Source organism: Mixophyes fleayi, chromosome 3 (genome assembly GCF_038048845.1).
Source record: "Mixophyes fleayi isolate aMixFle1 chromosome 3, aMixFle1.hap1, whole genome shotgun sequence".
Taxonomy (NCBI): Eukaryota; Metazoa; Chordata; class Amphibia; order Anura; family Limnodynastidae; genus Mixophyes; species Mixophyes fleayi.
Genome location: NC_134404.1, coordinates 108,362,756 through 108,387,026, shown reverse-complemented (window position 1 = coordinate 108,387,026; position 24,271 = coordinate 108,362,756). Strand labels below are relative to the sequence as shown.

General features: G+C 38.9%; 1 long non-coding RNA gene across 1 annotated transcript in view; it reads left to right on the top strand.

The window, feature by feature from the left end:
* The first annotated feature begins 950 nt into the window (after positions 1–950).
* The window catches only part of LOC142142740 (uncharacterized), a 68,507-nt gene continuing 45,186 nt past the window's right edge, over positions 951–24,271 (top strand). The window contains exon 1 of the long non-coding RNA XR_012689305.1: positions 951–1,038. This is a non-coding gene — a long non-coding RNA (uncharacterized LOC142142740). The remainder of the gene's footprint in view (positions 1,039–24,271) is intronic.

Below are 24,271 nucleotides of genomic sequence, written 5' to 3'. Positions count from 1 at the left end.
TGTCACCCTTAGTTTAACCATTATTTATTTACTACACACTTACGTGTATGTGTATATCTCTTCCTGGTACCCAAACACAGCACAAATGTTCAAACTGAACGGTGTGTACATCAAATCCCACACTAGCAGTGACCTCACTACAATGGTGTCAATAGGACATCTCCCAGTAGAGGGCACTCCCATGCCAGTTCAGAGGAAAGCTGTATTAGCTATCTCCTGCCTCCATGTAAACTAGAGTGGTTTCTATTGATTTATTTTACATTCGTTTTCATTGAATGTTTTAGTCCTAGAAAAAGAGAAGATACAGGCACAGAGATGTTTGTATGTGTGCCATGTTGCCAGATGCCATTTTTGTTACTGTTCTTGCCAAAATACAGGATGACTTTTTTTGCTGGACAAGATCATCTATTTACATTACATACTTTATGGTGTTAATAGGATCTGACCACTGAGCACAGTCATAACATAACTGTATTGGATTTTGTATTGTGTTTGAATAAGTAGAATAAATTATAATTTATATAGAATAAGGCATACAATGGTAAGATTCATACATTAAGCAGACAGCACAAGAAAGATGTTTATATGCAGTTGATGAAAGACTAGACATTACCCATGACTAAACAGCTATGGGCAATTTTAAGGTACATTTAACTTGGGTGTGAGCAACTTTTACAATCAGAAGACTAACCAACTTGGACAGGACTAGAGCAACCTAACAGCCAATAAGAGCGTTAGAATAAGATATCAAAGCAAAATGCCAGCTCCAAATAAAAGAGCAACAAAATATGTTTCAAATACTAAAATCAAACAAAGCTCAAACATTATTGTTTACCAATAGTATGTTGGTCAAAAATACAATTACTTTGAGGTTTCAATTCACTTTAACAAGGTCTAAATACTGGTACATTCCAGTATTTCTTTTAACTTGTGAATTCTGCCTTTGTTATTAGGAGTTCCATGACTGCTGACTTCATCTACTGGCTGACAGGAGGGACAGAGAGGCACATCAGCAGACTCATCAAACTGTATTGGCAGGTAAGAATGGATCGCCAAGAGCAAAGGCGGAGTCCCACTGACCATTAGGTGGGAATGAGAGATTAGTGTTTAAAAGACTGCACACAAAGATAGTACTGTGTGCATCAATCATTCACAAGCAGCCTTGTAGTATTGTATTGTAATTGTCAGAAAATCAGCTCTTCAGCAACATAATGTTACATTATTTCCTGCTTGTTTTTAGTATATATATATATATATATATATATATATATATATATAGCCTTATACTACTGTCAAAGAAATATAGTTCTTGATGAAAACAGGCCTAATCTTACTACTATTTTTTATGGATATTAAAGGTGTATTATTTCATCACAAGTCACTGTCAAAACTAGACATTCTGGGTCTGACTCAGCGTGGAATGCAATGTGAACGCATTTTGCGTTTTTTTTTAAAAGCGTATCTCGAGAAATATTTCAATTTTAATACGGGATAAGTACGCTCTGGCTAAAAATTACTTGCTGTATTTAGACAAACATAACACACTGCAGGATATGCATAATGCATATGTGCACAAGTCCAATCAGAACGCATAGAAAACATTTTTTAAATACATTAATAACTCGTAAAAATAATCTTTTTTTTTTTTGCATGAAATAAATATATCAGGATGTTCTTAATACCTATTGTACATAAAATGCATTTGAACAGTTTCACTTACTTGCAAACACATATTCTGGAATGCATACGCGTCTGTCATCATTATCAATTGGCACTTACATCTGCCCTGTATCTGGTACATGTGCTATGACTGAAAATCACATACCTTTGATATGCCCAAGATTATGTAAGTGATACGGCTAAAAGACAGGTGCCTCAGAGATGCCCAGAGCTTGAATCGGATGAATGTGTGCGCTCTAGCTCGGCACGCCCTTACTGTACATTGACTACGTGCATCCGCCCCTCCCCTACCCTTGTTCCGCCCTTCAAATAGTAGGCAGTCAGAAGTGTAATTTGCATTTCCATTTAAATTACATGCACTTGGCGTAAAGTCCATTTCTGAGCATGTGTAGAGCAATTTCACGCAAGATAAGGCACGCAAAGAGACATATGTCTGAAGATGAATCAGGCCCTTGGTCATTATCTTCATCATATAATCAGTGTAGTGTATGGTAAATACATTAGTTTGTTCTTTTGTTCTATAAGTTTACATGAATGATAGGTACACTGTGTCCCTTTGTTAGTAAGCATTGCATTTTATAGATTTTATATCTTACTATTGTAAACTGTTTCGCCTCCCAAAAAAGAAAAAACTATGCTTTTTTGTAGTGAGGGGTGAACACTGAGACAGAGGGGATACTAAAAAGCATGCCAGCTGGAGAGATGATCTAACATTTCTATATACACCACTGAAAACAATTAAGAACATTTAGAAAAGACTTGAGAATTCTAGTGTGATCATTGGCCCTTTAGACTGACAATGCATTCAGTCTTCCATAAGTGACCAGTAAGTCATACTTGCCAACTCTCCCGGAGAGTCCAGGAGACTCCCGAAATTTGGGTCTGTCTCCCGGGCTCCCGCGAGAGCTGCATTTCTCCCGCATCCCGGAATTCCCTTGTTAAAATGGCGCAATTCACCAAGAATCATTTCAACATTATCTAATCTAACTGAATGGTTTTTCTAACTATATTTTTCTCATGGCAAAAAATGTATTTCTGTAATTAACCTTTGTTTACACCATGTTTATAGAATATTGTGCTTATCTAGGGGTAATTTAATCTTATGTTATTCTACCTCCATAATTAGGATGATCTATAATGACTAAACGAGAAGGCCTCTTTAAATACTACATCTCCTGATTCCTTACATATATCATTATATTATATACCACTAATGTGCTGATCAGTGGGCCAGTTTTCCTTGGTGGAAATCTGTAAAAATGCACATTAAGGGCCTGATTCATTGAGGAGCATAAATGGCGATATGTAGCGTATTTTGTGCACAATTACTGTGCACCTGCTCTTTAACCAGAGCATACGCCAGAGAACGCAGCAACGTCGAATTCATCTTTGAGCACAAAGAACTCTTACTACAACAAGCGATTTCAGGAGAGGAACGGGGAGGGGACTGGGCGGATGCACTTTGTCAATGTACAGTAAGGGCATGCCAAGCTCAAGCGCACACAGCAGCGTCCGAAACGAGCTTAGGGCATCTCAAAGATACGTTATTTTCAGTCATAGAACTTGTACCAGCTACAGGTCAGGTGTAAGTGCCGATTACTAATGATGACAGCTACGTATGTATGCCAGAACATGTGTTTGCAATCAGGAGCAACTGTAAAAAAATATTTTATATACAGTAGACATTAAGAACATTCTAATAAAATGTGTTTATGGAAGAAAAAATATATAATTTTTAATGTTTTGTTATTAATGACTTTATTACTAGTAGGTGGCATTAACTGATTTTTATTTTCTTGTGCATTCTTTTGTGACTTGATATTCCACATATGTATTGGACATATTCTGCAGTGTATTGTCTGTTAAAGTAGAGCGGACCTAGACCCATGTTCATCACAAGACATTTCTTCATATCCGCTCCTTGTTGAATACGGACGTGCGTATACCCGATGTATGTGCATTTTTAAAAATGAACACATTGGGCTTGATTCATTAAGAAAAGTTAAGCAAGAAATTGAGTAAGATTTCTTGCTTAAGTTTTCTGGACAAAACCATTTTGGTATGCAAGGGGTGGAAATAAGTTTAATATTTTGCACATAAGGAAAATACTGGCTGTTTTTTTTATAGAGCACACAAATTCTTGATAGCTTATTTGTGCATTGAAATTTAAAGTTGATCTAGGAAAAAAAGCCAGTATTTTCCTTATGTGCAAAATAATAAACTAATCTGCACCCCTTGCATTGTAACGTGGTTTTGTCCAGGAGAAAACTTAAGTAAAAAAAATGAGTACATTCCTTATTGAATCAGGCACATTACATTCATTTTGCGTTTGTTAATGAATCAGGCCTTAAATTCCTTGCAATTCAGACTCGCCATGCACACTTCTTATCAGAATTAGTGAGAATAGTTTTCTATTTATTTTACGCAATAACTGGCTCCAAAAAAGAGTCCTGAAAAGGCAGACTGATATGGTTATTCTGGTTTACTATTTCAAAATTATGGGAACCCCCAACTGACAAAGTGTGTTTATTAGAGCTTTGGAATCTGGTTGCATTCCCTGATAAATATTAGAGATTATTTGCTGAGCTAATCTCCTTCTGTATCCTATAACTGCTTAATGCTACATAGAGAATAAACCACCATTCTGTCATACGCCAAACTCAAGTATTTTGATACACAAGGAGGAAAATGACTTAATCAATTGTAATAGCTGTAACCAAAATTCACTTATTAGCAGAGAATTCAAGCTGATTAAGAAGATTATCGCAAACATAGCCTGCAGTATACATCCCTCCACACTCCACCAAGCACTTTAATGCATCCATAAACTTTCTAGACTTCTTCCTTATGCTCTTCCCACATGTTGTTAAGATCTGCTATTATTTCCTTGTAAATTATTTCTGACCTGGTTTAGGTTCTCCTTAAAATAACATATATTAATTTTGTTTCTGATACAACTTTTCTTCCTGACAACTGAGTATGCTATCTCATTTGTGCATTATTTAAAATACCTTTAGATTTTCTCAAGTCTAAACATAGATTACAAACTTTACCAACATTGAATCTCAGATTACTAACTGTAATTTCCATTATTTTTTATTTATCTTCTTTAACCACTCTGTTCAGACAATCACACATGGAACAAGACTATAATTTTAGGATTTACATAAGAGACAAGATTTGTCTCAGAGTCTGGATAGGTGGTGGGTGGACTTCCGTTTGTGCCACCAATCAAGGGTATATGAGGTCTTGTACTTGAAATGTTATCCTGCTGATGCTAGCTAGGACTGAAAGATAGAGACATAGAGGACTTGATTCATATTGGAACTTGAGACTGTTTGCATGCCATACTTACATACTTACGTTAAATAGCTCTGCACATACTCAGAAAGAGACCTTATGGGTCAATTAAAGCATTGGCAAGGAATTAATGTCCAAATGTAACTGCAACTGCCTACGACTTGAAGGAAGGAACAGGAGTGGGAAGGGGCGGACAGACATATGCAATTTACAGTAAGGACATACCGAAGGTGTGCCCACACAGATGCGAAATCCTGGATTTCTCTAAAGTATGCTTAGTTTCAAATGTATCATTTGCAGGCGCTATAGGGTAGGTGTAAGTGCCCGCTGATAGTGATGACTTGCACACCTTAGACTCTGTTTGAAAAGTACATACATGTGTGCCAGTAGCTAGCACAGAACATATGTATGCAAGTAAGATATACCACAACAATACATTGTATGTACAGTATACATTAAGATTTATGTATTTAATGTAATAGAATGATATAAAAATATTTTTTTCTAAGCCCACCATATTTTTATTAATGATTATTTAAAGTTTTGATTGTTTAGTAATATAATTTTTTCTGTATGCATTCTGATGTTACCTGATATTGCACAGACACTTGTGCAAATACTTCACTCTGATCTGTCTGTTAGCATGCGGCAAGTACAATGTAGGCAGAGTGTACTTATACCCAGATTCAAACTGAAATGCATCTCGAGATCCACTTGGATCAGAACTACGCTCAAGTTATGTGTTCTTTTTTAGACCGTTATTTGCATGCAAGTCACATTTGAATTTGAATGAAGTCCAGAATGTTAAAGACAGATAAAGGCCTTTTGTGAACCCCACAATCAGCAACCAATAACCTCTATACAGAACTTATGCTGTGGGATACTTTTCAACATTAGCAGCCATTTTTCCTGGAACTACAGTGTTCACTGGTACTCGGATGCACCCTGAACTTAATCTCAGTAGTCTATAGTTGCTATTGGTTGTAACTGAGGTAGAGTCAGGGAGACTCCATTGTTGACTCACAACAATGGAGCAACATGCAAACAAAACAAGACAAACAGGACACAAAAGAGAATGGTCAAAGCAAGCCAGCCAGGTCAGAGGAGAGCAGAGGTACACAAAGTCAAATAACAGGTTAAGAGTTCAAGGGCAGGCAGAGATCCAACAGCAAGGCCCAGTAAACAAAGCCAAGTTAAAACACAGAAATCTAGCAGCAGAGATAATCAAATCCCAGAATAAAGCTGCAGGAACTAGCCTAGGTAAACCTAACACCAGCGAGGCAATAATGTCAATGAGTTTATTTATGTAGGTCCTGGCCAATCACTGGCTGGGTAGAAATCATGTGAGCAGCAAGGGTGACTGATCAGCTGCTGAGTAGAAAGCATGTGAGCAGAGAGTGATGATTGCTCAGCTGTTAAGTAATGAGCAGCAATGAGTCTAGCAAGAGCTGATAATCAGCTGCAATGTGGAATCTTCATTACCAGCTTCGGAAGCAGGGTGAGTTAGGTTGCTAGGCAACAGACACACAACAACTCTGATATTCAGCAAAATCTGGAATTGATTTCTGAGACAGAGCAGAAAATAAAACACAGAACAGAAAAATGTAACAAGACCATTTATCCTGTATGCCCAATTTTTTTTATTTTTTTATCAATACTCCTTTCCTTTTACGAATGTAATCATTTATTATTATCCAACCTTTCCTTTGTTTGGAAAGAAAACCAGCATGCTATATAGAATAGTATTCTTTCAACATACTTCTTGGCTGAAAGTTCAGTTTCAGGTTAATTATTATAAGTAAAACCCAGTCCCAAAAGATTACTTACCTGTTGTCTAGCTTCCACAAAATCATGTATGTACCTAAAGCTGCTCACCTTGCTCCTACTCCTTCACTTAGGCTTCTAGGGTCTGATTCATTATGGAAAGTTAAGCAAAAGTAAGCAAGTAAGGCAAAACCATGTTGCACTGGAGGGGGACGTAAATTTAAAATGTGATGGCAGATTTATAGTTGGGGTAGGGCATGTCCTAGATCAACTTTAAATGTCAGTGTACAAATAAGCTATCAAGTATTTATGTGCAAAATAATAAACTCATTTTCACCCCTTGCATTGCAACATGGTTTTGTCCAGGACACTTAAGAAAGAAAACTTACTCAATTTTTTGCTTAACTTTCCTTAATGAATCAGGACCTACCCCTTCAAATTTTTCCCCAAATGAAAATTCTCTGTACTCCCAGTTAAAAAAAAAATCTTCGATTGTGGGGAATTGAAGCCTTTATTATTCCCTTTTTATATTCCTGTTAGAACTTTTTTGCCCTACGCCACAGTGGTATAACTATAGATGCAAGAGCCTTTCATTGTATAAACTGCTTCATCTTGGACGAGTGAAAAAATAAATTAAATATGTGTCAAGTCCACATATATTTCTGTATCTGCTTCTATTATTTTGTTTTTCATTTGATAATAAAGCCATTTTATGAGTCATCAATATTATGGGTACTATTTTCAATGTAGAAACAGCAAGTGAATAATGAAACATGAACTGTGGGAAAATGCTACAGTAGCCAAATAAATATAATTACAATAATAACATTCTGACAGAAAATAGAAATTTAAATGAGTAGTATTCTCCCCCAAACAAAGAGCTTAAAAAGAAAACCTTAAAATCTTTGTTTTTTTTATGCTATCTGTGTTACAATAATGTCACGGCATCTAAAGTATTACTCCAGATTGCACACTGACAGATGTCATTAGAAGTGATAGGAAATGGTTGAGGTCTCACGCACATGTCACAATGTGTGAGTTTATGAAGCTACTTTACTGACACTGCTCAGAGAGCAGTCAACACAATCAATTTGATAGCAGAAAGGTGTACAGTTTACACTTTATTTCCCATGATATACCAGAATTGGAAATGATAACATTTTTATCAAGCAGTTTCCTATACGGATGAAATGGAAAGCACAGCTTTGTTGCTCAGAATAAATGGAGGATGCAGGATATATAGTGCATACATATATATGTACAGTGGTTGAAGTGGAAATATAGAAGTGGCGGTATGGAAAATGTAAGTGTATGGTAAAGTGGTGGCTTCACAATCAAAGCAGTTGGAGAAGTGGTATTATGGCATACCACCATATACAAGCATCATCACTGTATGTATGTATACATATTCAATTAGACGAAAGGTTCCTTAGTAAACTTGCGACTATGTTTCTGTGTACATAACCACAATTACAGTAATGAAAACATCACTCTTCTAAGATGTGTGAGCAAAAATGACCTAAGATCACCCTGCAACAACACATGGTAGCATACCCGCAAGGTTAGCACGGAACCTTGCTGCTAATTCAATCATCCCCTTAATGCAAAAGGCTATTGTATTGAATCTTTACAATAAATGTTTACCAACTCCGACCACTGTACTAGCACCCAGGCCTGGGAGTGTGGGAGAAGAACACAAAAACAGGAGAGGAAGAGGTGGTGTTATCAGAGGATAGCCAGGTTTAAGTGATGGAAAGTAGAATGAAAGAGCTAGTGATAAAGTGATCATGGATGGTGGCCAGTTTGTTATACACTGACCTGTCATTCCAGAGACCACAGGATAGAGGGAAGAGGAGAGATGTGGATGAGGTTATTGGGGTTTCTGGATTGCAAGGATAGGCAGGATTTCTAAAGAGGGGAGTGATGGGTAGAGTTGGGAGGAATGAGATAAGAAACAGAACTAGGTGTGTGCCCCACAGTGGGCAGGGGAAGCAGCGTAGGGGAACTGTGGATGGAAGAGAAGTGGAGATGGGGCTGATCTGGTGGGTATAGATGGGAGAGAGAGAGAGAGGCAGGAGAGGTAAGGAGCGAGTAAAGGGAATTGATTTATGCGGGAGAAAGGGGTGGGGATAGGTGGGAAGCAGAGAGAAGAGGAGCAAGGGGGGCTATTGGGAGAGGGGTGGAGGGAGGTTAGGAGGAGAGAGGGGGAGATGGTGGAGGAAGCAGTGAGGCAGAGGATCAGGGGAGAAACAGAGTATAGACATTGGGAGAGGGAGGACAAAGGGAAATGACAGATCAGAAGGCTAGCGGTGAGGTGATTGTGATACAAAAAATAAGGAGAGAAGGGAGAGAAAAATGATAGAAAAGAGGTAATAAGATTAACAAATAAATTGAGTGCAGTTAAGACAGTAGTGATGCGGAATAGGTGAGTAAAATATAAAAAGTGTGTGAAGTACAGCTAGGTTAAGGTAGAGCAGAATCTTGGCAAGGTAAACAAGCAGAGAAACAGCAGCAATGGAATAGTCAAGCAAAATCAATAATATTGCACACAAGTATTATGGAACAGCAAAAAATGTTGAGAATAAAATAGTACAATGAGATAGGTGAAGCAAACCTTTGGCACACTGTTAATGTGGAAGAGCAATGCAGTGGCTATAGTAAGGCAAGTAAAGCTACAATAAGAGACAAATCAGTGCAGTATCAGAGCCTAAATGAAATCCTGAAGTGTGAAGTTGGAGGCAGACAGGACAGAAGCAGAGGGCCAGTGTGAGATGAATAGATAGATGGGATATGGAGGGAATCCTGGGCAGTAGCTGCATGAGGAAGGACAAGGCAGCATACTGGCCAGAGTAGCTATCCAGGAGGTGTAAGAGCAAAGTTGAAAATATTAAGAGAATATATAGAAGAATCTTATAAAAGATTTTTTTCAGCATTGCACTTCTCCAGCAGGAGCTTCTATATTTTGGTGGAAAAGAAAGATGATTCCTTCTGACCTTGTTTTGCATATAGAGCTCTAAATCAGATATATATACTCAACTGATATCCACTAGCTCTCATTCCACAATTATTAGAGAAACTACGCACCACTATCATCTTTGTTTTTACAAATCTAGACCTAAGAGGGTCATTTAATCTAGTCAGAGTAAAGGTGGGTGATGGGTGGAAGATAGCGTTTACAACCTTATATTTTGAATATCTAATAATGCCATTTTGTTTTTGGAATGCTTCAGCTACCTTACCAGATTTCATTAATGACATGTTTAAAGATTTGCTGGAAAAATTTGTAATTGTCTAGTTAGATGACATCATGATATATTCCTAAGAGTTGCAGACACACAGGAAGCACACTTATATTGTTTTGGAGTGCCTTTGTCAATATCATTTTTATACCAAACTAGCAAAATGCACTTTTGAGAAGGACACAACAAACAAAGTTTCTTTCTGCCAAGAAATGCAACTGAATCCAGGCAGGACAAAGGACATATGCCAATGGCTGATGTCCACTGACCTTAAAACCTACACTGTTTTGTGGGCTTCATCATTTAGCTTATGAATCACTTTTACCTTTGCAGTCTGGCTGGGCCAAAATGCAACATGTAGACTTAACCTCATGTATCAAACTCCCATTGTCCCATAGATTGTAAGCTTGCGAGCAGGGCCTTCTCACCTCTTTTTCTGTTTTACCCAGTTGGCTTATTAGTTTAGTATGTTTGTCCCCAATTGTAAAGCGCTACGGAATATGTTGGCGCTATATAAATAAATGATGATGATGATGATGACCGTGCATATTGAGTGTTTGCACCATTGTGGCGTCAATGGCTTCACTAAGTTGAAAAAGGCCCTCTCCTCAGCATCCATCTTGATACATTCAGATCCACAAAACCCATTCATCTTCGATATAGAAGCATCAGATACAGCCATGGGGGGCCGTATTTCTAAAAGAGATCTACTGACTACATGGTTGTCCAATGGATGTCGTCTCTAACTGAAGATTCCAGTTCTAGTTTTGGAAGGCATTCTGCAACTGTTTGGGTTTCTCTCTTCATCTACATTCTGCCAACCACCCTCAATCTAATGGGCAGATGGAGCGAATAAATCAGTCTTTAGAGCGGTATATGTGAAGTTTTAGCAACTATCAATAAGACAACTGGGTACAGATATTATGAACATCTGAATTTGTGTATAATTATTCCATCCACATTTCCACCTTTTCGAGCAATTTTTATCCACCAATTATGGTAATCATCCATGAGTATATCCATCCACCATATCTTGTTGCTCATTGCTTGCACTTTAAGATCTCCATGCTAAGCTACTTCAGACAAAAAAAGCAATTCAACAAATAACAACAACAAATAAAGGCTCAGCAAGCCTACAGGAACCAAGCAAACAAACAACACAGGGTTCCCCCTGTTTATAAAAACGGAAAAAATGTTTGGTTCTCCACAAAGAACATTGGCCTGGGATGCCCATCTGACAAGTTGCTTTGGGCCTTTAGATTGCCTTTGGATACCATGGTACGCAATTGTCTCTCTTGGTCTATGTGACACATCCATCCAGCATTATGAAACCTGCTTTCCACCCTCTGTGTATTTCTGCACCCCCACCTTCCCTCAAGGTAAGAGGATGTTGTTTAAGGATGAAAGCATGTTAGATTCATGGCTCCACCTTGGTCAGCCTTGTGTGAAGTTGTAGTATTCTGGGCTGGAAGAATATTCATGGGTACGTGCCTCTGTGATCTTGAGATTTTCCCAAAAATCAGTACTGTCTCACCAGAATCAGTACAGTTGACAGCTGCTCTCCTAACTGTTCTTGCAGCTTTTACTACCTGCTGCAGCCTTAAACTCTGTTGCTGCTTTGCTGTATTCTGGACTCTTGGGGTCCTGTTTGGAAAGGGATAAGTACTATTCACCTCCTGAGAAGCCAAGCACTGAGTGACTGCTCTTGCTCTTCAACTCAACTAGCCCCATGATTAAATGAATAGTCCCCACATTTAATACAGAGGCCTCACATTGCATTATTACCTCCTACAACATAGGTTAACAGACAGCGAGCTGAGCCAATCAGTGCAGGAGGCAAATCCTTGTTGCCAGCAGCAGAACATTTAATACAGTGGCTGGTCCTCGGGGAGGACCTAGATATCACTAGGGGCAGTGCTGATATGCCCGGGCCTTCTAGACCAGAGCCCCAGGCACAACCATGTATGCATGTATCTTATCATTTTAAGATGAAAAAAACTTGGAATCATTAGTCAGTGGGCCAGTGAGGGACTCTCTAATTCAGGGACTGAAGCACAGCACACCTTGTACCCATGGTGGATACGAGTACTGATTTGAACTGGCAGGCTGGTTAGCTTATACACATAGAGCAGGTAGACCACAGTGAACTAAAGATCCTTGCAACATCTTGCTAGCTTACACTGCTGAACAAAATCCTTCCCTATATTAGTAGTAGAAACTGTGAACTTGTTATTGTTTAAGGCAAGCATATATTCCATTTGTTCTCTAACCAGATTGGACTGCGAATCTCAACAACATTGTACTTGTTTACATTGCTAAGCAAAAAACTTCAATTAGGTGAAGCAATAGACTTTTTTATTGTTTAAGCATAACATTTGTTACTTGATTACAGAGTGCCCAGTAGTTTTTGAAATCTGGTGAACTCTTTGTATACTTTTATGTATTTCAATATTTTATTTAATTCTTTCACATCTTAGTAATACTTTAGCATCAGAGTACCTGACATTGTTTGTTTTTTCCTTTAAACATAACTTGTTTAATTCTAGGGCAAGACAACATTTTTCTTACATAAAGTGACTCATCATCAGTGTTTATTTAAAGTGCGCCACAGATTCTGTAGCGTCGGACAATCATTGCACAGATAAGACATATGAAAATACTAAACATAAAATAAAATAGCAGATACATTAATGAAATAAATCATCATAACGCAAACATAGATAGCCAGAGGCTGGCTGGGCTGGGGGACAGGGGGGCTACCTTTGGCTGTGTCACTGGGCCACCTGCATTTTTTTTCCTTTAAATAGGCTGCTGAGTCGAGGCTTGGAGATTTTCCGGTCCTGGTGCAGCCTGATAGTCGCTAAAAATAGGGCCCTGATGAGTGATTGCATCATTTAAATACAAACGGAACTACGCATAAGTTGCATACTGTTTTTAAAACACAGAAATTACGCCCATTTGCTTTCCGAACTGAATCAGGCCCAGACTATTTTACTGTATTAAAAAAGGACTAATATGGACTAAGTTTAGGTCTGTTTTCAAAATTAGTAAAAAAGAAAGTTTCCATCAGGACAGCAAATACCTTACAGTAACTAGTACAGGAGTCTGAGTTTTAGAGGCCCCTTAATTTAAAGGGCATTGTATCCTCTTCTAAGTGAACTGCTTAACTATGGTGATTGTAAGATATTGTTGGTTAAAAAAACAAATTCTTTGCACTGTTCTTTTGGGAAAAATTCATACACTCTGCTTTTGTAGGTTTTTCTTCACAATTTGAGCAGTGGATTGAAAGCCCATTTCTTGATTTCAAATAAGGAAAAGCAGACACTAGTTCTCCCTCCTGGCAACACTTAACAATACTAACGATACTGCCATGGACTTGCCAACAGCATTTATTATATTGCTGCTGGGTCAACTTGTCATTGATGAATTAGTGTCTTGCAGTATGTGAAGGGGCAGGCAGCAGATGCATCTCAGGAATATCAGCTCACAAACTGATCTCTCGTGCAGAGATTGGTGCACAGAGCAGAACTGCATCTGCCACCCGCCACGTCATGCAATGGTTTCACGCGGCGGAAGAAGCTCTGAGCTGAGCCCCAGAGGAATGTCAGAGAGATCAGTGAATTGATCACCCTTATCAGAGAGTAGCACAGAACATCACCTGTCTCTCTATATATCTGATATTGTGAGAAACAAGCAATAACAAGGCAGTAAGGTAGCACCATAGTAAACACTGTGGCCGGCTCCATGGTCACAGCAAAACATTCATTCACACGCATTTAACAGGAACCCAACCTGATCAGGACAAGAGAATGTTTCAAAGTGGTCACTGAACTGGTTCATAGAACTGATCTAAAGTTTGAGAATTTGCACATCCTCCAACTTTAGTTTAGACTCAAAGGAAAGTAAAGCACAAAAAAAGGAGTAACTTTGCACCTTGGCAAAACCATGCTGCAATGAAGGGGGAGGCAAATTTCAAATGTGGGGACAGATTTATAGTTGGGGGTAGGACATATCGTAGATCAACTTTAAATTCCAGTGTCAACATAAAGCTATCAACTATTTGTGTGCTACATGAAAAAACAGCCAGTATTTAACTTACATGCAATATAATAAACTAATTTGCACCCCTTGCATTGTAACAGGAGTTGTTTGCTTTACTTTCCTTAATGGTTCAGGTCCAAAGTGTGAAAGAAATTTGGGCAAAGTGGAAAGATATGACCATGTTCAAGACAGTCAGAACATGTTTGAGCTTAATGGCTACATTCATTGTATAGTATTTTTAACTCTTTTCAATGTGAACCAGGGCCGGACTGACCATCTGGCACTTCTGGCATTTGCCAGAAGGGCCGATGGCTGTTTGGGCCAGTCCGGTTCCCTGCGCTTCCAGTCCCGCAGCTTTTACTTTTTTTTTTTCTTACTTCCGCGCGGCCACGCGATGTGACGTCTAGGAGCCTAGGAGCCGTCGGTCTGTTGCGGTGAGTTGGTGTGCTCTTTTTCCTTGTATTCCGCCCGGGGGATAGTGACAGTTACTGCAGGAGGGGGAGAGAATGAGTAAAAATAACTGCACAGGAGCAGTGATTGAAAATGTCTGCAGGGGTAAGGGGGGGTGTGAGTGACATGTCTGCAGGGGAAAGGGGGGGTGTGAGTGACAATGTCTGCAGGGGGAAGGGGGGTGTGTGTGAGTGACAATGTCTGCAGGGGGAAGGGGGGGTGGGGTGAGTGACAATGTCTGCAGGGGGCAGGGGGGGTGTGAGTGACAATGTCTGCAGGGGGAAGGGGTGGTGGGTGACAATGTCTGCAGGGGGAATGGGGGGTGGGGTGAGTGACAAAGTCTGCAGGGGGAAGGGGTGGTGGGTGATAATGTCTGCAGGGGGAATGGGGGGTGGGGTGAGTGACAATGTCTGCAGGGGGAAGGGGAGGTGAGTGACAATGTCTGGTGGGGGTAGGGGGGGTAAGTGACAATGTCTGCAGGGGGAATTGGGGATGAAAATGTCTGCGGGGGGGCAATGGCTGTAGGAGGGGGGAAAAAAAATGGCCAATGTGTGTGGGGGGACAGTATATGACTATAATGTGTGTGGGGGGACAGTATATGTCTATAATGTGTGTGGGGGAACAGTATATGACTATAATGTGTGTGGGGGGACAGTATATTACTATAATGTGTGTGGGGGGACAGTATATGACTATAATGTGTGTGGGGGGACAGTATATGACTATAATGTGTGTGGGGGAACAGTATATGACTATAATGTGTATGGGGGGACAGTATATGACTATAATGTGTGTGGGGGGACAGTATATGACTATAATGTGTGTGGGGGGACAGTATATGACTATAATGTGTGTGGGGGACAGTATATGACTATAATGTGTGTGGGGGGACAGTATATGACTATAATATGTGTGGGGGGACAGTATATGACTATAATATGTGTGGGGGGACAGTATATGACTATAATGTGTGTGTGTGGGGGCAGTATATGACTGTAATGTGTGTGGGGGACAGTATATGACTATAATGTGTGTGGGGGGACAGTATATGACTATAATGTGTGTGGGGGGACAGTATATGACTATAATGTGTGTGGGGGGAACAGTATATGACTATAATGTGTGTGGGGGACAGTATATGACTATAATGTGTGTGGGGGGACAGTATATGACTATAATGTGTGTGGGGGGACAGTATATGACTATAATGTGTGTGGGGGACAGTATTTGACTATAATGTGTGTGGGGTGACAGTATATGTCTATAATGTGTGTGGGGGGACAGTATATGACTATAATGTGTCTGGGGGGACAGTATATGACTATAATGTGTGTGGGGGACAGTATATGTCTATAATGTGTGTGGGGGACAGTATATGACTATAATGTGTGCTATTAAGTGAATGTGGAGCTGTTTGGGGAAAATTAGGTATATTTATTAAATGAAATTATGAATTATTTAATGCCTGAGATGGTTGTGGAAATGGTTATTTTTATTAAATATAAATGCTATTTAATTTCTTGCTGGGGTTGTTTAGAGGGAGGGAAATAGGTTTATTTATTAATGGGAATACTATTAATTTAATGTTGGGGCTGGTTGTAGGGAAATAGGTCTATTTATTAAATGTATTTACTATTTAATATCATGGCTAGTTGGAGGGAAATAGATGCATTTAATCAATGTGAATACTATTATTTTAATGTTGGGGCTGTAGTGAGGCCTAATTTTAAAACTTGGGTGTTATATTGATTTAACACCGCTGCTGGTTGGAGTTTTCTAAATTTCATTTACCCATTTTTTTTTTCCTAATAGGGCCCCCAACATTCCAGGATCCAGACAAGCAGCAACTGATCTAAAGACACCAGCAGCCACAAGTGGAGACAATGACAAGACAGGTAGGAGAGACCAGGACAGTCTGCCAACTGTCCTGAATTTGGTGGGTGACTGTCCCGCTTAGTCAGGATTTGGTCTGACTACAAGGGCAGTTAGGAGGTATGTCCTACTTCACATTGTACTGGTTGTGAAGGTAGAACTGTGTGCACCTAACAGTAGTGCTCACAGTATTGCCTGTGTAGTTGTTGAAAATGTGTCTAATAACCATATTACATCATAGGAGCCCCCCTGTCTTAAATGCCTAGGGCCCCCCGAGCCTTAATCCAGCTCTGGTTAGCAGGAGGGAGTGGATAGCTACTCCCAGTTCCTGGATAGAGCAAGCTGAGGATCTTGAGATTTATGAATGTTGTGAGACTAAGAGCTTCCCTGCTCACTCTACAGGAAGTTCCCACCCTGATGGATGTCAGCAGTATCAGAAGCATAGATAAGTGCAGTGGGCTGCGGGTGTTGTAATGTGTTTCTGGGGTGGGGGGTGGCATGATAGGGAAGGCCTGATAAATGTAATGTTTTATTATAATGTATGTATCAATGCCCCATGTTGACCACGCCCAACATAATGTGTCAATTTTAAAAGCTGCTAAAAATACTATAAAATGTAACTATTTATGCTTGAATATGCAACATTTCATTGATTATTTTAATGCCTTTAACAAGCATCAAAACCAAAGCAATGACCACGCACGTGGCCCCGCCCATACAGGAAGTGGGCAGACCCTTCAGACAGTGGGGCCCACCAGGGATTTCTCCGCTATTCCAGTGGGCCAGTCCAACACTGGCACTAGCTGAGCAAAGTTCATGTCTTGAGGTTTCCTGGTTGTCTGCATCATAAAAGAAATATCATGAGTAATATAAACGTAGTTCAGTAGTACAAACTAGTAACCATCTTTACGTGTTCCACTTTCTATTGTAAATCTCATCTTGATTGGACTTTTTTAATGTAAAATGAGCATATTAGACTTAAATGGTCTAGTACGGTACATCTAATGATACATGTATCTGAATTCCATCCTCTTCAGTGGGATGGGGTTCATTATGGTTTTTGGTTTGGGTCTAGTATGCTTATTTAAGTTTTAAAAAAATCTACAAATTTGAATTAATCATGTTATAGGTTGAAATAGTGAATTAAATCACAGAAATATAGATTTTTTTTTCTTTTTCTTTTTTTATATAACCATTGGTGTGCTTTCCAGCAGTGGGTACAGGAAGGAGTTATGTATTATTTAATATGTATGAGTAACCAAAGAAAATTACAGCCGGTGCCGCTGCCTGGGATAAAATCCAATAATAATAAGGTCTACATTTACAGCTAATTTTAGATGTGGAGATAACTGGTATTTTTAAAAAATGACAACACTGCTTATGGTGAAAGTGAAATATAGAGATGAGAAGTAGAAGAAACTGCAGATAGGATTATGCAGGAAATGTCATTGTAATATAATTGTGCTAATTATAATTTCTAGTACCAAGACAGGGTGAGTTACTAGAAACTAAATCACATCAATTCCCATTGCTCTATTCTAGGTCACATGATAAGAACTCATGCTATTGTGAAGTATAATCAGATATATGATAGAGGCATAAGCATTTCTCATTGAACTACAAGTCCAAGCATTAGCTGAAAGGTACTGGCTGAAAGAGCATGATTGAAATAGTAGTATATCATTAGCTAATCAGAAGTTCCCCCAGCTCTAAGGCAACAATTGAATATATTAGCAGAAGACCGCCCCCCCCTCCTCGCCAAACCAGGATAGGTCTTGTTTCAATGACAAATTCCATACTTTCATCATCATAATCATCATCATCACCATGTATTTATATAGCGCCACTGATTCCACAGCGCTGTACAAAGAACTCATTCACATCAGTCCCTGCCCAATTGGAGCTTACAGACTAAATTCCCTAACACACACACACACACACACACAGACAGAGAGAGAGAGACTAGGGTCAATTTTGATAGAGCCAATTAACCTACCAGTATGTTTTTGGAGTGTGGGAGGAAATCGGAGCACCCGGAGGAAACCCACGCAAACACGTTGAATTAAATTAATGAAAATATCTTATTTATTTGAGTTCAGACATATGGCTTTTCTCACGTTGACGAATAGAACCCTATCTCCGTCAAAAAACACGTGCTATCGACTACTTCCTATATTAAAAACAGTGAATCTTAGTTCCACATATTGTAATGTATGTTAAGCTGACCAACTCACACCAAAGTCTTCCCCTTCTGGCCAGTCCTGACATAAGCAAATGCTATTCTTTTTTATCTGGGTTAAAGCTTACCTGCACACAGTTTTTAAAGGCAAGTCTTTCCCAAGCACTAGCAGCCATAGGAGACCTGGGGACTCACCTGACACAATTTGGAATTAATTAATGTAAAGAACTGAAAATGGGGTGCAAGAGAGTTGGAACTTACAATTGTATAAACAAAAATACATCGATTCTCTGCACTCTCCATGTACAAACTGGGGTGCAAGAGGGCGTTCCCACATTGAGTAAACAAAAATACATGGATACCCAAGTCCGGACTTTCAGTTCCACTGTGCATGCGGGAGCCGGCGGGCTGGGTCACACATGGCAGATCCCTGGATACTGCATGGATTTCTTAGTAAATTGCGGCAATAATTTATTTTCTGTCTCTGCAATTAATAACTAGGGGCCATAATCTTGCTTCACACTTTCACCCCCTCCTTCTCCCTTTTTTATATATTCCAAACCTGATACTATATATACTGTAGTTGAGATGCTGCAACAAGGGATTGCAAAGATATGTAATTTACTATACATGCATGTATCTTTTTATGTATTAGGAACAGTGTCATCAGCAGGTCAGATTGGCACCTAGCTACCAGAAATACATTTACCATTATTACTGAGTCACTTACATAGATTATATCTCTTGATGTCACATTTTCATGAAATTATCATTGAAAGGAGTTTTGCGCTGACACTTTGTATATGAAATCTGCATTTACTTTCTCTATGCATGTGAAATATGTCCACAGTGACAGATGGAAGTGCACAGTAAAATGGAACAGACAGAGAAGATAGAGTGAAATGTAACCTTTCAAGAGGCAGCAGTGTATGGTAAAAGGTATGCAGGGATTAAACTCTAATCTGACAAACAGGTCAACTGCGCCTTGGTCACCTGATCATCTCAACACCAAAAAACCCTTTCCCTCTAATAAAAGTGACTGCATATCTAATCTATACTAATATCTAAACAGACAGGTGATGTTAATTTGCTGAAATTACAGTCCATTATTAATAATACGTGTCATAACGGAAAGCATTGTAAAATATACCCTTCCGCTGAACCTAACAAGCTGCTGAGGTAGAGTGAATAATGAAGACGAGATGGTCCAGATTCTAAATTTGCATTCTATGGCCTAGTTTCATCAAAGGTTGATTCATTTTTAACCCATGCCTATATATGAAAAAAAAAACACAGCATATTGTATTCCTGGATTTACTGCTCAAATACTGTGCATGCCTATGAAGATATGTTGAAGAGTAAAGTAAAAAGAGACATATGTAAATTATGGAATGTGTATTAGACTTTGCACCCATGGTAAGGCTGTAAACTTATTGAAACTAAATGAGAAAGCAAGTGATCAATTGCTGCAGAGACATGGGGGAGGGTTTATCAATCAAGGCCATTTTGCATGATTAACAAAGACTTGTGCAAAAATGCACATGTCACACAGAATGCCTTAAGTTAAAATATGGGACCTATTTATTAAAATAGAATAATTATAGTGATAACTGTTTGGTTTGTATTACCTGCTTCTTGTGGTGATAACAAAAAATATCGCTGAGTGATACTGGCCTTCTGTGCGCAATGGAACTGATACAGCATTCTAGTATATATATGTATATATATATATATATATATATATATATACACGAACACCTTTTTGCTTTTTACTTTGCTTTTATTGTCAGGATGATAAAGTAAAGTGACAGCAGAGAGTTTCACAGTCTTTCTTGTGACCGTAACGCTAGATAGATGGAGACCAACTCCTTAGCCACCGGCCACGATCTGGCATCGGTCACAACGGAATAATGAAGCAGACAGGTTTAAGTAGTTTACATTCCTCCCACAGCCCTAACTTGATGGACAGATGACACTCCCATCTTGCCTTTAATAGGGAGCCTGAGAAGTGTAAATGATTAAAACCTGTATTGTTGTTTTCTGCAGTTGACCGGTGACTAGGCAGGACAAGAGTGTGCTGTATTATTGGTGATGTGTACAATAAAAAGCACCGTTTATTCAAGAAAGAAGTTGCTGTGTCTGTTATCTGTTGGACGTTAGGGTCAAATATAATTAACATTTAACACCTAGCATTGCTAATAGGAAGGTTATCACCAGTGGTAACCCCTTTTATAGATAGCACAATATGATAACAAGCGCTTTTGTTGGAGAAAAAATTAATTTTCACTGCAACAGGGCACTTAACTCTTTGATAAATAAAGCACTAAGGGCTAGATTTACTAAGCTGCGGGTTTGAAAAAGTGGGGATGTTGCCTATAGCAACCAATCAGATTCTAGCTTTCATTTATTTAGTACCTTCTACAAAATGATAACTAGAATCTGATTGGTTGCCATAGGCAACATCCCCACTTTCTCAAACCCGCAGCTTAGTAAATCTAGCCCTAAGTGTTTATTGTGGCTGCGATAATAAGGTTGAGCTTAATATATACACACTCCAAAAACATACAAGTTGGTTAATTGGCTGCTATCAACATGCACCCTAGTCTCTCTCTCTCTCTCTCTCTCTGTCTCTGTCTCTCTGTGTGTGTTAGGGAATTTAGACTGTAAGTTCCAATGGGGGCAGGGACTGATGTGAGTGAGTACAGCGCTGAGGAATTAGTGACGCTATATAAATAGATGATGATGATGATGATGATGATGATGATAATGCTGATATATGGCATTCATGGCATGCTTCAATTACCACATTACATACTATCATTCATTGTGGGGGAAATACTTTTCACAAATATATCTATATACAATTTTTACCTAAACAATTGATTGACAATTGACAATATGAATGTCTCTGCTTGATAAGGATATCTGAAGAAATATTGTATTTTTTGGAACTGCCCTTTCTTTCTATACTATGCTAATATATATATATATATATATACTTTGAAAAGTCTCATTAGACAAAACAAAATGCGTTGGTGCGAGGAATGGATCCTCCATTTTAGCACGGCAGTGTGACATCTGTCATCCAGGCCAGGAATCCGCCCTGTTTACGAGATCTATGCTGAGATGTTGAATTACAGATAAGTGTATATAATTGATTTTAATGTTCGGCATTTGCTTGTCTTATGTGTTTTATAGGATTATACTATATATATATATATATATATATATATATATATATATATCTACTATATAAATGCCTAGTGGCGTGTGTGGAAAAAAAACAAACAAGCTGCAGCGCCACCGGCTGGGCAGAGTTATACACTGACCTATATATTTCTTGAAGGGGAAGTGACAGTTGGGAGTGGTTGGTGGTTGCCGGGGGTGACAGTGGGGAGTTTTTAACACCTTAAGTAGCTTGATGAAGGACGTGGCGATGAAGATAAAGGATGAGGTGATGGAGAAAAATGATGAGGTGGTGACATGTGGACAAAACCACGTTAAAAAAGGGCGCTTGCGTCAGGAAGTAACGCTCTTCCCCTGAGGAGGCCTGGGCTAGGCCCAAATGCATGACAAGAACCTTTTTAAGTAGCTTGATTTGACTAGAATGCATGAGTATCATGCACGGGTTAACTTGTATATATATATATATATATATCTTTTTGATAAAATAAAATGAGTCTTTTAAGAAGTCTTAATCTTTTGCATACTACACCATCTTTGGTTTTGATTTTGAGTTACAGCTATGTTTGGAATTAAATCCTGTGATTTGAAAAACGTGTCCAGGAAGATTTCTATCTTAAACAACAAATAAGAACACTGTTTTTTATACTCTGATACAAGTTTATTTGGCATCACTATTTTTATACCTTTTGGTGTAAAGATTTACACTATGTGTGGTGCTCTCTTTTTCTTTGGAATTTTCTAGATGTGATATTTGCAAACAAGTGTTTTCAAGAGAAGAATCTGCCTACGACTTACATAAAATTAAGTATTTTCTAAGTTTTGTGCGTTCACTCTCACTGAACTTTGGTTGTCACTTAACTCCTTATTTGCTTATTTTGATAATTAATCATTTTTTATAGAAAGGGAGTTTCTTTTCATTTGCCACCCTGGATATTGCATTTCATAAACCTTTAAATGATGCCTTTCGAAATTCTGACAAATTATATGTTTGTATGTTCATGAGAAAAAATAATAGCAACCATAAACAAAATAAACTCCATGAATAAAAAAGTCCATGTTGTGCTATAAGGATAAGTAAACTAAAGCAAGACATATTTAAAAACTAACTGTACAACTGCTAATAACCTGCATGTCATTAATGGCCCATTTGTTTGCAGCCTCCTGGATAGATGACCAGCATTAAGCCCATCCACTAAAACATACAGTATAGCAGAAGACAACTCCTAATTATCTGCTGTAATAAGTGTGCACAGTGTGTGTAAATGGGTAAGCTTCTGACTGGAGAATGTGTTCTGTGGATATATTAGTACTCACCTAAACGATAAAAGAATATACATTACTTCTAGCAAAATGCCACAATATTGAACAGTAAGAGAGACCGAAAAGCCATAGACAATCTTTTATCCCATGAACTCTTCATTGAATGGCATTTTACATTTGTTCAATAACAATAAAAACTGCAGCAGGCTCAAAATGTTTCCCAGTGAGAAAGCATAAATCACAAACTAATGATAAAGGTGTTATGGAAACTAAGGATGAAGGTCAGATGTGATGTTATCAATCACCAGCCACATTTATGTGGTCATTGCAGTCCTACTGCTTAGCTACCCTTTTTTGCAATTAGTGAGATGGGTCTCCTAAATAACCTTGCAGAGAGGAACAGCAATTTCAACAATATGTTTTAAAAGCTATACGTCTGTTTGCTTTTTAAATTAGTTTTTTTGTGTGTGTGTCTGTTTTATTCCTGTCAGATTTTATTCATGTAGAAGTTATGGGGAATTAGCAGTATATATATCTGAAAATGGAGGAAGTATGCATTGTTGGGCCCCCTCTCCAAAGATGATCTTTGCTACGGGGCCCAGTGACAGTTAGTTGCATCCCTACCTAATGTGATCTGATCAGCTGAGTAACAAGGAGTCCCAGTGCAAAATTTAATCAAAGTCCCCGTAATTGCTACAGCCCTACTAATGCCCACCAGCATATTATACAGCCCTAATCACTGGAATAAAACCCAGTCAGGCGCGGGCTGTCACGTTTAAGCCCAGGGGCGCACAAGTGGGCGCATCACGTGACACGCGATGCGGCCGCGTTATTGATGACGCGGCCGCATCGCATGTCATGTGATGCGGCCGCCTCTGCGGTGACGCGGCCGCATCGCATGTCATGAGATGCGGCCGAAGAAAATAAATAAGAAATATTGCACCAGAGGGGGGGCCCGGCCCTAACAGCGGTTGGACTGAGCGGCCCGAGGCCGCTGCCCCGTTGCCTCCCGGCCCAGCCCGCCTCTGAACCCAGTCATTGTTGTCCAGAATTCAACACACAAGTTTAAATACCCATCCCTGATTATCAAGAATATGGCACAGGCCCCATGGTCTAATATATATGAAACCGTTATAGTCTATACAGCCTTCATACACAGTCAATTCTCAAGTATATAGTTCTCACACTCCAATTGCTTATTCACATAGTACTCTGCAACACATTGCCATATTACTGTATATTGATCAGCTGTCCCTATTGAAATATATATATATATATATATATATATATATATATATAT